The following is a 15,443-nucleotide window of genomic DNA, read 5'->3' as shown; positions in this document are numbered from 1 at the left end:
CACCAACAGTGTACAAGTATTCATTTTCTCCATATCCTCTCCAACACTTGTTATTTCTTGTCTTGTTGATAATAGCTGTTCTAATGGATGTGAGGAGATATTTCACTGTGGATTTTATTTCCATTCCCCTAATTCCTGTTAACCAATTTGTAAGTGTACAGCATCATACTGTTAATTATAGGCACCATGTTGTACAGCAGATCTTTAGAACTTACTCATCTTTTATAACAAACTTTATACCCATTGAACAGCAACTCCCCACTTCCCCTTTCCCTTAGTTCCAGGAAACCCCATTCTACTGTTTCTATGAGTTAGACTAAATACTTCATGTAAGTAGACTAATGTAGTATTTGTATTTCTGTGACCAGCTAGTTTCACTTAGCACAGTGCCCTTCAGCTTGATATATGTGGTCACGTGTGGAAGGATTTCCATCTTTTTAAAGGATATATGATGTTCCACTGTATGTATTTATCATATTTTCTTTATCCATTCCTCTGCTGATGGACAGTTGGGTTGTTATATCTTGGCTATAGTGAATAATATTGTAATGAACATGGGAGGGCAGTTATCCCTTCAAGATCTTGCTTTCAATTCTTTAGGATATGTACCCAGCAGTGGGATTGCTGGATCATATGGTAATTCAGTTTTTACTTTTCTTGAGGAAACTTCATACTGTTTTCCATAGCAGCAGTTACATTGTACTTTCCCACCGACAGTATACAAAGGTTCCAATTTCTCTAAATTCTCACCAAAACGTATCTTTGTTTTTTAAATAATAAGCCTCCTAACAGGTGTGAGGTGATCTCATTGTGGTTTTGATTTGCATTTCCCTGATGTTTAGTGATGTTGAGCATTTTTTCATGTATCTGTTGGCCATTTGTAATTTCTCATTGAAGAAATTATGTAGCATTTTGACCAGAGCTGCTAAGATTACTCTGGGACTTCTTCCCTCCTCATGGAATCTGGCATAAAATTGCTGCTCTATCCACTTTCCTCTTATGCTCTCAGCTGTGCACACAAAGTCCTTCCCTTGTTTTCCCGCCACAGAACCTCAAAACAGCACAAAGGAAACTGAATATAAACAAGTTAAAAAATCAAAGACACGCTTAAGAAAATTTCTGGAGGACACTTGCTAATCAATTGATTAGTTATGTCTGAATATCTTTATAGGCTTGTACTGGATCTTTCTTAAAAGAAGTATCACTTCCTTATAGATAAAACAACAGAATAATAAAGAAAAAATTCAGGAGTAGTATTAGGAGGAAACTATCCCTGGAGACCACAGTTTTGGTATTAAAAAAAAAACAAAAAAATGAACAACTGTGAATGAGAAGAGCTGACACTTTTGAAGCCTGATAATTTCCAGCTGATTGGCTTAAAAGAAAGTTCCAATGTTAATTCCTTGATCTACAAACATGAGGGAGTTGGATACTAAAGCACTATAGCTGGTTTATTAAAACATAATCTGAGGATAGGACGGAATGAAGAAGTAGAATGATAGAAAAATTAATATTTTTAATATTAACTGCCGAGAGTAATCTGGATCTGGAAGTCAGGGGACCTCAGCTTTGTTCTTGGATCTGATAACAACCAGCTGTGACACTTTAGTCAAGCCACATGTCTTCTCTGTTCTTCACTCTCCTCGTAAAATACGGGTATTACTCGCCCTACCTCCTCTTAGGGCGACTATGAGACTAGTTCATGTAAAAGAATTCTGAAATAAGCAGAATGGGATGAATAAGACACGTATTAATCAAGTGTTCGATGCTGTGGTCACTGCTTCTATGATGGTCTTTTTTCCCTTGGGAGATTAGCATGGCTTCTGTTGGCTCCAGATGCCTCTCCCAGTAAGTCTATGAATGACCAAAGGCATTTCACCTTGGAGACGTAGATCATCTCATCCTTCACTTTTCCAATTTATGGGGTGCGGTTAGACTAGTTTCTCTTCCAGACAGTGCCAGTACAGATCTAAGTTGCTGGAAGAGCATAAAAGAGGACAGTGTTGATAACAAAAAGTCGTCATGGCTTTTTTTTTTTTTCAAGGGAGAAGAAAACTTGGCAACAGATACACTGTCTTGTCTAGTTAGGTTGAAATTAACAAAAAGTTAAAATGCAATGGCAAGGGCAATAGTCATGTCACGGGCATTTCTCATTTTGGCTGAGAAGAGGGAAAGATCTGGGAACTTGTGACTTGAGTAAATGTTAAAATGTCACTAGGCTGAGGGAGAATATATATGCCAATTTCCCTATTAAGGACAGAGAGATTGACTTTTTGGCCATTTATGTTCTAGAATTAAGAAATTTAGTTTTGCCCTGTATTGGAAGAACGGAAAGGAAAGGGAACCATCACTGAGTATTCACCTAGTACGTGGACTAATTTAATCTTCACACTGACTCTATGAGGTAGATGTTTTCATTCCTCCAGATGAGGAATTTGGGGCCCAGAGATATTTGCATGTGTCAAACACCCAGTACATGATGGAGTCAGTAGTCAATTCTAGGACTAACTCTGAACCAAGGCTCCAATTTTCTTTTCCTCTATGACTTTCAGCTGAGTGAGAACTATTGATAAGTTATTATATTTAGACCTTTCTTTGGCTGCTATGCTTAGCCAAAGAAATTAAGAGAGATTCTGTTCTCTGATGTGTGACATAGGACTATCTTCAGGAAGTTCTTGGCAAGTGACAAACCCATGTAATTACTCCATGCCAAACTCACCCCTTTAGCATTGCCTGATTTTGTATTTATGGCTTTGATTCCTTCATATTTTGGAGTCAATGAAATTCATCTCTGCAGGCATTATGGGATAGAGATTGGAGGATTGGCAGAACTACGGTAACCTATACATAGGGATGATATTTGAGCTGAGTCTTAGAAAACAGATTTTACAAGTAAACAGTGGGATGGGATGCTGGAAGAGAAGAGAGTTCACACTGAGACTGACTGGAAGAGTCTCACAGAACTATGGCAATACACAGTATATTGGGTGGACATGCACTTGGGTATCGTACAGGGTACATTTGTAAGATAGCAGAAGATGAGGCTGAAAGTATAGCTTGGGGCTTGAGTGTGAAGGGTCTTGAATGCCATTCAAAAGGGCCTGGACTTTATCTTAGATCATTCATTCACTGACTTACCCATTCATACACTTAAACATTTATTAAACTTCTAACATATGCCAGATGTTGTTAGAACTTGTTCATATGGTATAATAGTTTTGTTCTAAAGGTCTGGGGGAAGAAACACACTTTTGGTAAGTGTTTATTTAAAGGAGTATAACAGTAACATGGGAGAATATGGAGAAGCTAGTTAGAGCTAATGGAATCTGGAAAAGTTTCCCAGAGGAGATGATATTATGAGTTTCAAAAGATGACTAAATAACAGAAAGTTAAGGAATATGAGGGGGTGGTGAGTGGAGAGGTCAGACCAGGCAGAGAGACCAGCGTGTACAAAAGCATGGAAACATGAAAAAGCATGAATCTTGGAGGGAAGAGCTAGTCTGATGGATTGTGTGGAATAGAGATATTAGCCTGGAGATGGAAGCCAGGGCCAATCTTAGAGGGCGTGGAGTTCAACCATGTGGGCACGAATCACGCCTATGTAATAAAGCCCTAATATAATGTAGGACACTGAAGCTGGAGTAAGCTTCCTGGGTTGGCAAAACGCCATGTGTATTGTCATACAATGATGCTGTTAGGGTGTTGGAATTCTGAGAACAGCTGAAACTTAACATTTGGAATCCATCTATACTCTGCCCTATGCCTCTTTTCCTTCAGCTGGTTCTAATTTGTATACTTTTTAAGGTAATAAATGTAACCATGAGTACTATAGGTTTCAATGAATTCTGTGAGCTTTCTAATGAGTTTTCAAAACTGAGGATGATTTTGGGAAACTCCCAAACTTGCAATTGGTGTCAGAAATGATGATGATCTTGTATGGACTTTTCCCTCTAACTTTGTAGTCGTACCCTAATTTCTTGCTTTTGGGGGTCAGAAGCTGTGGGCTGACTTGTCAGTCTGCAGTACTGTACCCTTAAACTTGCAGTTTGGTTAACTCTGGATAGATGCTGTAATAAAAGCTTTGGTTAGAGACATAAAAAACTTTAATTAGTGCTGAGACAGTAGGGATGGAGAAAAGGGAATGGATTCAAGACATTTTAAGGATGGAAGCAACAGGATTTGGTAACTGATTAGGTGTGTGATTATGTGGGGATATGGCTTGGGGAGTAAAGGGGAAGGAACATGAGTTCTGTTGTTCAGGATATGTCTCACTAACTTTTGAACATGCTCTTGTCTCTCCCATTAGAAAACAGAACACAATAAAAATCTTCCCTTGAAACCATATCACCTCCCATCAAACTGGCCTGTGTCTCTCTGCTTTATAACTTAGCTTCTCTGATAGAAAGTTGTCAACATTGCCATCTTCATTTTCCATTTTCAGTCATTCTTCAAGTCAGCCCAGTCTTGATTTCACTTTTAACACGTTACCTAATTGATCTTCCTAAAGTGAGAAATTATATTTATTTGTCACACTTCATGAAAAATTGAGTCCTTAAGTATCTTGAAATTTCTAATTTCTTTTTCCCCATTGAAACATTGGTCTCTTGAATTACGATTCTTCCTTCTCCGGGTTTTCCTTCTACCTCTTTGACTACTACTTAATCTTATTTGCCAGCCCCTCTTCCACTAAAAACTTCTAAGTGTTGGTGTTCTTTAGCATTGTATTTTATTATTATTTTTTTTGCATCTCACCTTCTGTCCTCTCCTAATTTAAGACCATCTATTTCATTGGCTTAAAATGCCAGTGATTCCTAAATTTGTTACTAAACCATGCAGTTCTTCTTAGATTTAGATTTCTGTATCCAGTTTCCTGCTAGACCCTTTTCTTGGATACCCCATAGTTCTCCCAAATCTAACATGTCCCAGACAGTGTTCTGTCTTTTCATCAGGCCTTTTGCCTTGCCTGGTCACTCATCTTTCCCACCAACCAACCTGCTTCAGGAGCCAGTCATTGGACAGTCATTCTTGATACCTTGCTCTCCGTCACTTTACATTCAATCCCTTATCAAATTTGCCAATTCTAATTCCAAAATCCACCCTGTTCTCTATTTCTACTGTGGCTACCTTCTGCAAGCCATGGCATTTCCTGCTGACTACTAAGATGGTCTCCCAGTGTGTCCTGTTTCTTCCACTCTGTCTCCCCAACTATTAATCCATTCTTCCCACAATGTCCAGAGAGATACAATTAGAAATTTAAACATTTCTGTAGTATGTAAGAACCTCAAGGGAATTCTGCATCTGGGAGAAAATCTAAAATATTGAACACAGTCTCTAATATCCTGAATAGTCTGTCCTTGGAAAACTTCTCCACCCTTATCCTTCCATATTTTCCCCTTTGCTCACTATGTCATACCCTCCTGGTGTTCTTTCCATTTCACAAATTAACCAATAGCATTATTTCTTCAAAGTTTTGGATTTGCTATTCCCTTTGCTAAGAATACTTCCCTCACCTCCTCCACCCCTTTCTCCCTATGTCCTATTTATCTTTTGGGTCTTGGTGTAAAAAGCTGTCTATACTCAATGTATCAGTCAGATTAGACTAGATTATTCTGTTTTTAACAACCCTAAAACAACAGTGACTTGTTTCGTTTACCATTGAATGATGTCCTAAATTCTTTCTTTTTTTTTTGATTTTTATTTTATTTTATTTTTATACAGTAGGTTCTTATTAGTTATCTATTTTATACATATTGGTGTATATATGTCAATCCCAATCTCCCAGATGCTCTAATTTCAACATGACGTTTCTTATTCTGAGGCAGGGGAAGAGCACAAAGAAAATTTTGAACTGGTTCAAAAACACTTCCTGATGAACCTAGTGGCAGGGCAGGAATAAAGACACAGATGTAGAGAACGGACTTGAGGACACGGGGGGAAGGGGAAGCTGGGATGAAGTGAGAGAGAGGAATTGACATGTATACACTACCAAATGTAAAATGGATGGCTAGTGGGAAGCTGCTTCATAGCACAGGGAGATCAGCTTGATGCTTTGTGACGATCTAGAAGGGTAGGATAGGGAGGGTGGGAGGGAGGCTTAAGAGGAAGGAGATATGGGGATATATGTATACATATAGCTGATTCACTTTGTTTTACAGCACAAACTAACACAACATTGTAAAGCAATTTACGCCAATAAAAATACTAAAAAAATTTTGTTCTTAAATGCTGCTGCCTAGAAATGATGCATCATTTCTGCCTACATTTCACTGGACAAAGCACTGGCACATGTAATTTTAAGGGGCCAGGGAAATATAATTCTCCCATAGGCCTGGAAGGAAAAGAAAACTGGCAATATCAGTGATTTGAACCCCGGTATTGTCTACTATGCTCACTGCATTTGTTCTTCATGAGATCTTATAGAGCCCTGTTGCTTGATTTCTTTTTTTAAAAATAAATTTATTTATTTTATTTATTTTTGGCTGTGTTGGGTCTTCATTGCTGCATGAGGGCTTTCTCTAGTTGCGGCAAGCGGGGGCTACTCTTTGCCACAGTGCGGGGGCGTCTCATTGCAGTGGCTTCTCTTGTTGTGGAGCATGGGCTCTAGGTGCGTGGGCTTTAGTAGTTGTGGCACGTGGGCTCAGTAGTTGTGGCTCACAGGCTCTAGAGCTCAGGCTCAGTAGTTGTGGCGCACAGGCTTAGTTGCTCCGTGGCATGTGGGATCTTCCTGGACCAGGGCTCGAACCTGTGTCCCCTGCATTGGCAGGCAGATTCTTAACCACTGTGTCACCAGGGAAGCCCTGTTGCTTGATTTCTAATTGTGTTTCTCAGAATTTGAAATGATATTTGTAGGTGTTTTCAATGTTTGTCTCCCCATTGGATTCTGAGCTCCATGAAGTCAAGGTCCATGCCTATTTTATTCATCACTATTTTACTCAGTGCCTAGCACAATATTTAGATTAGAGTAGATACTCAGTAAATACTTAGTGAATGTTGAAGGATATTCTGGAGATGTACAGCATCCTTTGATGCCACACAGTAGGAAATTGGAAATTCAGTTCTAAAGTAAGAGAGAGACCCTTCTCTTCCATCTCCTGGGTAATTTGAATTTTGTATCTTTTTTTTTTAGTATTTTTATCTTTCCTATTGATTTTTTTGGTGTGGTTTAAAGCTATATCTCTAAGTGGTGGCTCTAGAGAATACAGTGTACTTAGTTAACTTACCATAGTCTATCTTCAAGAAGATCACAATGTGTGAACTTTGTAAAACTATAATCCTATTTATCCCAACTTCTCATCTTTAGTGCTATTGTTGTCATATATTTGACTGTTTTATACCTACCATTTGGAGTACTTATTTGGGCAGAAATCATGATACTATGTTACTGGTGAAAAGATAGACATACAGATCTTTGGAATAGAATAAGAAATTCGGAAATAGACCCACACAGCTATGAGCAATTAATTTTTAAAAAAATTTGACAGAGGTGACAAGGTAACTCAATGAGGAAATAATAGTCTTTTTTACAAATGGTGTCAAAACACTTGGACATCCATATATAGAAAAGTAAACCTGACCTATACCTCTTATTTACAAAAATGAACACTATATCACAGACCTAAATGTAAAACTTAAAACTACAAAATTTCCTGAGAGTACAGGAGAGAATCTTTGTGGTCTTGAGTTAGGCAATGACTTAGAAAACATGAAGAGGATAAAGTGTAAACAAAATTAGTGTGGATTAAAGTCCATCAAAATGAAATACTTTTCTTCTTGAAAGACATTAAATACAAAGGCAAGACACAGACTTCAAGAAAAAATTTACAAAATACGTACCTGACCAAGGATATACATCCAGAATACATATAGAATTTACACAACTCAATAAGAAAACAAATACCCTCTAAAATCACAAAAGATTTGAACAGACATTTCAAAAGAGAGAGATGACAAATTAAAAAATCCCTGACATCACTAGTCATCGAGGACTTGCAAATTAAAACCACAATGAGATGTCACTACATATCTATTATAATGATTAAAATTAAAATATCAAGTGCCAAGTGGATGTGGAGCAACTGGAAGTCTCATAGCTCTTAGACTTTGCTAGTGGGAATTCAAAATGGTAGCATTACTTTGGAAAACAGTTCAGCAGTTTCTTATAACATTAAACATACACTTACTATGTAATCTAACAATTTTACTCTTGGGTATTTATTCAAGAGAAATAAAAACATGTCACCAGAAGAATTTGGTAGAAAAATGTTTATAGCAGTCTGATTCATAATTGTCCAAAACTAGAAGCAACCCAAATTCTCATCAGCAGGTGAATGAATAAACAAATTTTGGCTCATTCATACAATGAAATCCTATTCAATAATAACAATGGTTACCTTAGTAATATAGGCAACACCATGCATGAGTGTCATCTGCATTATGCTAAAAAAAAAAAAAAACTTGAACACAAAAGATTACATACTATAAGACTGAATTTATATGACATCTGGAAAGGCCAGACTATAGAGATAAAATCAGATCACTGCTGGGTTAGGGGTGGGAGTAGTGATTGATAACAAAGGGGAATGAGAGAATTGCTCACAGATCTTCCAACTCTATACCTAAGAAGGATGAATGAGTGAAGTTTACTGTACGTAAATTATACCTCAATCAACCTGACATTTAAAAAAGATTCTGTGTGGGTATACACATATAACATACATATGCATATACATGTGTGTATGTGCATATAGATGCACACAAATATTTTTATTTGCTGGAATATTTTGTCATTGGATATCTTTCCACTGCTTTCTGGCCTTCATTGTGTCTGATGAGAAATTAACTTTCTTTCTCAATCTAGTGTTCATCTATGTAATGCTGCTGTTTTTTCCTGTGGGTGGTTTTGAAATTTTCTCTATTTTTTAGCAGTTTGCCTATAATGTTCCCAGGTGTGGTTTTCCCTGGATTTATCCAGCTTGGGATTCTTGAGCCTTAATTATTCTCTACCTATTAACTCTTTGCTTCAGTTTGGGTAATATCTATTGAACTAAAGTCAAATTGACTGATCTTTTTACCTGCAGTGTATTAATAATCTATTGTTATAAACCACTATGAAACTTAGTGGCTTAAAACATTATCAGATTATAATTTGTCAGAAGTGTATGTGTTGACTGTACATTCTTCTTCTGGATGCATCTAAATTCACACATATAGCTTCATTCAGCAGGGGCATTGGCTGGAAGTTAAGCTCAGCTGGGAGAGGGCTGTATCTCTTTGTCACATGGTGTTTCATCCCAGGCTTCCTCATCGCATGCCAAGACGTTCAATATCTCTTTAGGTCTAGCCTCAGGTTAAGGCCTTAGAAGAAAAACTAACATAACTGCTGCTGCATTCTTTTAGTCAAAGAAAGCTGCAAAGCCATTTTATATTTAAGGGTTGTAGAAATACTCTCCCATCTCTGTATGAGAAGAGTGGCAAAGTCACATCACAAAAGGATATGCCTACTGTGTTGGAATTAATTTCTGGCCACTAAACAAATTTCTACATGCAGTTTTCAATCTGCTTCTAAGCTATCCAATGAACGTTTTATTTTAGATACTCTTTGTTCAGCTCTAGGTTTTCTATATTTCAGTTTACATTTCTCTCCTGAAATACCCTCTTTTCACGTATTCATATTTTCCTATAAATTCTTTAACTTTTTTATAGTAGTGGATTTAAAGTACTTAGCTGCCAATTCTTTTGTGGTTTTTATTGGCTATGCTTTTCTTCTTTAAAAAAATTTTTATTGACGTATAGTTGATTTACAAGGTTGTGTTAGTTTCAGGTGTACAGCAAAGTGAATCTATTGTACAAATACATATATCCATTCTATTTTAGACTCTTTTCCCATGTAGGCCATAACAGTGTATTGAGTAGAGTTCCCTGTGCTATACAGTAGGTCCTTATTAGTCATCTATTTTATATATGGTAATGTGTATGTGTCAATCCCAATTTCCAATTTATTCCTCCCCCTCCCCTTACACCCCAGTAACCATAACTTTATTTTCTACATCTGTAACTCTATTTCAGTTTTGTAGATAAGTTCATTTGTAGCCTTTTTTTAAGATTCCACATATCAGTGATACCAAATGATATCTTTCTCTGTCTGACTTACTTCACTCAGTATGAGAATCTCTAGGTCCATCCATGTTGTTGCAAATGGCATTATTTTGTTATTTTTTTATGGCTGAGTAATATTCCATTGTATATATGTATGACATCTTCTTTATCCATTCCTCTGTCAGTGGACATTTAGGTTGCTTCCATGTTCTGGCTATTGTGAATAGTGCTGCAATGAACATTGGGGTGCATGCATCTTTTTGAACTATGGTTTTCTCCAGATATATGCCCAGTACTGGAATTGCTGGGATGTATGGTAGTTCTATTTTTAGTTTTTTTTTTTTTTTAATTAATTAATTAATTTATTTTTTATTTATTTATTTTTGGCTGTGTTGGGTCTTTGTTTCTGTGCGAGGGCTTTCTCTAGTTGTGGCAAGTGGGGGCCACTCTTCATCGCAGTGCACGGGCCTCTCACCGTCGCGGCCTCTCTTGTTGTGGAGCACAGGCTCCAGATGCGCAGGCTCAGCAGTTGTGGCTCACGGGCCCAGTTGCCCCGCGGCACGTGGGATCTTCCCACACCAGGGCTCGAACCCGTGTCCCCTGCATTGGCAGGCAGATTCTCAACCACTGCGCCACCAGGGAAGCCCCTATTTTTAGTTTTTTAAGGAACCTCCATACTGTTCTCCATAGTGGCTGTATCAATTTACATTCTCACCAACAGTGCAAGAGGGTTCCCTTTTCTCCACACCCTCTCCTGCATTTATTGTTTGTAGAGTTTTTGATCATGGCCATTCTGACTAGTGTGAGGTGACACCTCATTGTAGTTTTGATTTGCATTTCTCTAATAATTAGTGAAGTTGAGCATCTTTGCATGTGCTTTTTAACCATCTGTATGTCTTCTTTGGAGAAATGTCTATTTAGGTCTTCTGCCCATTTTTTGTTCGGGTTGTCTTTTGATATTGAACTGCATGAGCTGTTTGTAAATTTTAGAGATTAATTCCTTGTCAGTTGCTTCATTTGCAAGTATTTTCTCCCATTCTGAGGGTTTTCTCTTTGTTTTGTTTATAGTTTATTTTGCTGTGGGAAAGCTTTTAAGTTTCATTAGGTCCCATTTGTTTATTTTTGTTTTTATTTTCATTACTCTAGGAGGTGGGTCAAAAAAGATCTTGCTGCGATTATGACAGAGTGTTCTACCTATGTTTTCCTCTAAGAGTTTTATAGTATCTGGCTTTACATTTAGGTATTTAATCCATTTTGAGTTTATTTTTGTGTATGGTGTTATTGAGTGTTCTAATTTCATTCTTTTACATGTAGCTATCCATATAGAAGAGACTGTCTTTTCTCCATTGTATATTCTTGCTTCCTTTGTCATAGATTAGGTGACCATAAGTGCATGGGTTTATCTCTGGTCTTTCTATCCTGTTCCATTGATCTGCATTTCTGTTTTTGTGCCAGTAACATACTGTTTTGATGACTGTAGCTTTGTAGTGTAGTCTTAAGTCAGGGAGCCTGATTCCTCCAGCTCTGTTTTTCTTTAAGATTGTTTTGGCTATTCATGATCTTTTGTGTTTCCATACAAATTGTAAAAATTTTTGTTCTAATTCTGTGAAAAATGCCATTTGTTATTTGATAGGGATTGCATTGAATCTGTAGATTGCTTTGGGTAGTATAGTCATTCTCACAATATTGATTCTTCCAATCCAAGAACATGGTATATCTCTCCATCTGTTTGTGTCATCTTTGATTTCTTTCATCAGTATCTTTTAGTTTTCTGCAACAGGTCTTTTGCCTCTTTAGGTAGGTTTATTCCTAGGTATTTTATTCTTTTTCGATGCAGTGGTAAATGGGATTGTTTCCTTAATCTCTCTTTCTGATCTTTTGTTATTAGTGTATAGGAATGCAAGAGATTTCTGTGCATTAATTTTATATCCTGTAACTTTACCAAATTCACTGATGAGCTCTAGTAATTTTCTGGCGGCATCTTTAGGATTTTCTATGTATAGTATCATGTCCTCTGCAAATAGTGATAGTTTTACTTCTTTTCTGATTTGGATTCCTTTTATTTCTTCTTCTCTGATAGCCATGGCTAGGACTTCCAAAACAATGTTGAATAAAAGTGGTGAGGGTGGACATCCTTGTCTTACTCCTGATCTTGGAGGAAATGCTTTCAGCTTTTCACCATTGAGTATGACGTTAGCTGTAGGTTTGTCATATATGGTCTTTATTATGTTAAGGTATGTTCCCTCTAAGCCCACTTTCTGGAGGTTTTTTTTTTTTTTTTTTTTTTTTTTTTTTACCATAAATGGATGTTGAACTTTGTCAAAAGCTTTTTCTGCATGTATTGAGATGATCATATGGTTTTTATTCTTCAATTTGTGAATATGGTGTATCACATTGATTGATTTGCATATATGGAAGAATCCTTGCATCCCTGTGGTAAATCCCACTTGATCAGGGTGTGGCTGTGCTTTTGGTGATTATGGGTCACACCTGCCTACTTCTTGTCATGTCTCAACTTTTTATTACACACTGGATGTTATGTATAATACAACAGTGGAGAGAATTATAGTGTTTTGGTTTTGTTTTGTAGATGTGACATAGACTACCAGATATTTCTCCAGCAGAGAATTGAATTCAGGGCCTGCCACCATAATGAGCCACGTTCAAGTGTCCACACAGCAAGGGAAGGAGAACACATTTATAGAGAGGAAGAAGAACTTGGGAGGGCTCGAGTAAACAAAGAGTCTATGGATTTTCATTGACTGAGTCCTTGCTAGGAAGGAAGGAGACTCTCTTTCCTTCAGGCTGTGCTATTCTGGCAGGGCATGAGAGCTCCCCCTTCTGGTCTCCCAACTCTATTTAATCTGTTCTTTTCTTAAAAACAGTTTCTAAAGCCTGAAGGTCTTTATCCATGATGTGGTTAGGGTAAGGGGCTAATTATTTAGATTTTTCCTGTAGTCCAGTTGAACTGGACAGGTAGCAACTTGAACTGGATTGAATTCTTCTCCGTTCAACCAAAACCCCAACCTCCTATACCAGCACTGTCCCTTTGATCTGGTCAGTAGTTCATCTGGGATGGGATTAGGCTCTTACACTAGACGGTGTTGTTCTACATTTATATTCAACTCTGGTAGGGTCATAGGATTGAAGCTCTGAGATTGTATAGGATTACACTTTCTCTCTGCTTCATAGTCCTGCATTCTCAGCTGCATCTGGGGTGGAGAGTTACTGGGTCAAGTGATTTGTGTTCATGTTTTGGGCTCTTTCAGATTCCAACTGATACTGAGATCCAATGCTGTAGTCACCTCTGAAATTCCCCAGCCTACAGCATGCCTGCTCTCCCTTTGCTTTTACCGAGATCAGATGTCTATCCCTAGGTATAGAAGCTGCTACAACGTTCTGCTCAGTTCAACAGTATTTTCTTGATTAGCCCTATAGAAAAGTAAAATTTTATCTAGGTTTATCTTGTTACCATAGGAGTGAGGTTCTTCTTACCCTCTCTCTCATCACTGGAAGTGAAAAGCAGTATTGGGTTTTGACATGACTATGGGTAGAAGTACCTCCTGAACTACAGAGATATTGATCTGTATCTTGGAAGTTCTCTAGTTTCATGTTAGTGGTTATTGAATTTCTTTTAATTCACGTAGTTTTATGCTGTAGCACATTTGGGTAAAGTTTGCAAGGAGTTTCTTTCGCTGCAATAAAGATTATTCTTTGTTCTTTATATGGCCTGTGGACATCAAAAAGATAATGTAAGAGTGAAAGAAACATGGGAAAAAGGTAAAAATTATGAATACTTATGGCTAAATGACATAGCAACTAAATACTGCTTTTTCTGGGTAAATTTCCAGGCATTTAAGTGTAGACAAGTTGAGCTACAGCTGTGTGTTATAATAATGCAAAATGGTTCCTAATATACTCAGAGCGATTTTCTTGCCCTTGACAGTGGGAGGTAACTCTGGAAGATGTCCTGTGTTTCATAAATAAAGGTAGGGTCTTTACTTCCACACCTGATGCAAGCACTTGACTAAGGGGTCTCATAATTACCTAAGGCAGTAGTGGGAGGAGAATACACATGCAAAACAATACTACACATGTGAAGCAGGAAGGCACTGGACAGCAAAAAGTCTGTATGGCAAGACGATAGCGTTGTTGTCGAAGTTGTCTTCGGAAATACGGCCTGGAATAAATGTTTCAAGAAAGAATAATCATTTTAGGATACCTAACAGCTCAGCCCTGACCTTGAGATTGACTCTGAGAGATGTGCTAGCCTCTACACTACCTGAAAAATGGGCTCAAGTATGGCTTTATGTGCTCTTCCCTAAAGAGCATGCCTGCTTTTACCTTGCAATTACTGGAATAAACAATTTCTGTTTGTCCATGAAATTGAGGCTTTAGTTATATTGGTACTTTTTTTTTTTTTTTTTCCCTACGAGTAGACTATCTTGTATGGTCCTTATTCTGAGAGGTCCTGTCTTAGGTCCCATCTTCTTTCTTGCTCTCTTCAGTGACAGTCTTAATTTTACCTTTAGAGCAGGGCCAGATCTTTCTCTTTTTCTCTGTCTTTCCCTCTCTCTTTCCCCCTCCTACCCTCCCTCTCTCCCTCTCTCTCTTCCTTGCCACCCTTCTAAAGGAAGTTTAGGGTCTAACTGCTGGACTACTGATATTTTGTTATGTTAATTATGCTAATAAATAGAAAGAGCTAGAAACTTGGAGTAAAGCAAGAAATTTCAAACAAGAGAAAGAGTCCTAGAAAGTGGAAGGGACCAGGAAATCAATGTTTTAGGAACTTCCTTTGTTTGGGATTGAGTTAGACAATTTGGGGGGAAGCATTGCCATCAGGAGGAGAGTGAGAATTACCAGGATGAACTAAAGCATTTTAAAGATTTTTAACTGTATATTAAGTAGGTAGTTAAGCCTTTCACTACAGATAGAAATTTTTCATTTTTTAAAATTGTGAGAATCAAAATTGTCTTTTATTATCAAGCAAGGGCTTGTGTGGCCACAGAGCTGAAAGCCAAATACTTACAGCAGGTGTTTGCAGCAAAGTAAAGGTTTATTTGCAATGCACCAAGCAAGGAGAACAGGCAGCTTATGCTCAAAAGGACTATACTCCACAATGGCTTTTAGGAAAGCATTAAAAAAATTTTTTTTTACTTTATTTAATTAATTAACTAATTTTTGGCTGCATTGGGTCTTTGTTGCTGGGCTTTCTCTAGTTGTGGCAAGCGGGAGCTACTCTTTGTTGCGGAGTGGGGGCTTCTCATTGTGGTGGCTTCTCTTGCTGTGGAGCACTGGCTCTAGGTGCACAGGCTTCAGTAGTTGTGGCACACGGGCTTCAGCAGTTG

The 15,443-nt window shown here is 37.7% G+C and overlaps 1 long non-coding RNA gene across 1 annotated transcript; it reads left to right on the top strand.

Annotated features, from left to right (window-relative positions):
- The first annotated feature begins 2,647 nt into the window (after positions 1-2,647).
- LOC309654375 lies at positions 2,648-12,376 on the top strand. The gene is made up of 2 exons (XR_014260201.1): positions 2,648-10,414; positions 10,740-12,376. It is a non-coding gene; the product is annotated as an uncharacterized lncRNA (long non-coding RNA).
- The last annotated feature ends 3,067 nt before the right edge of the window (positions 12,377-15,443 follow it).

The sequence above is a fragment of the Balaenoptera physalus genome (genome assembly GCF_965194825.1).
Source record: "Balaenoptera physalus genome assembly, chromosome: 2".
Lineage (NCBI taxonomy): Eukaryota > Metazoa > Chordata > Mammalia > Artiodactyla > Balaenopteridae > Balaenoptera > Balaenoptera physalus.
Note: the sequence above shows the minus strand (reverse complement) of the source record. Positions and strands in the feature narration are given on the sequence as shown.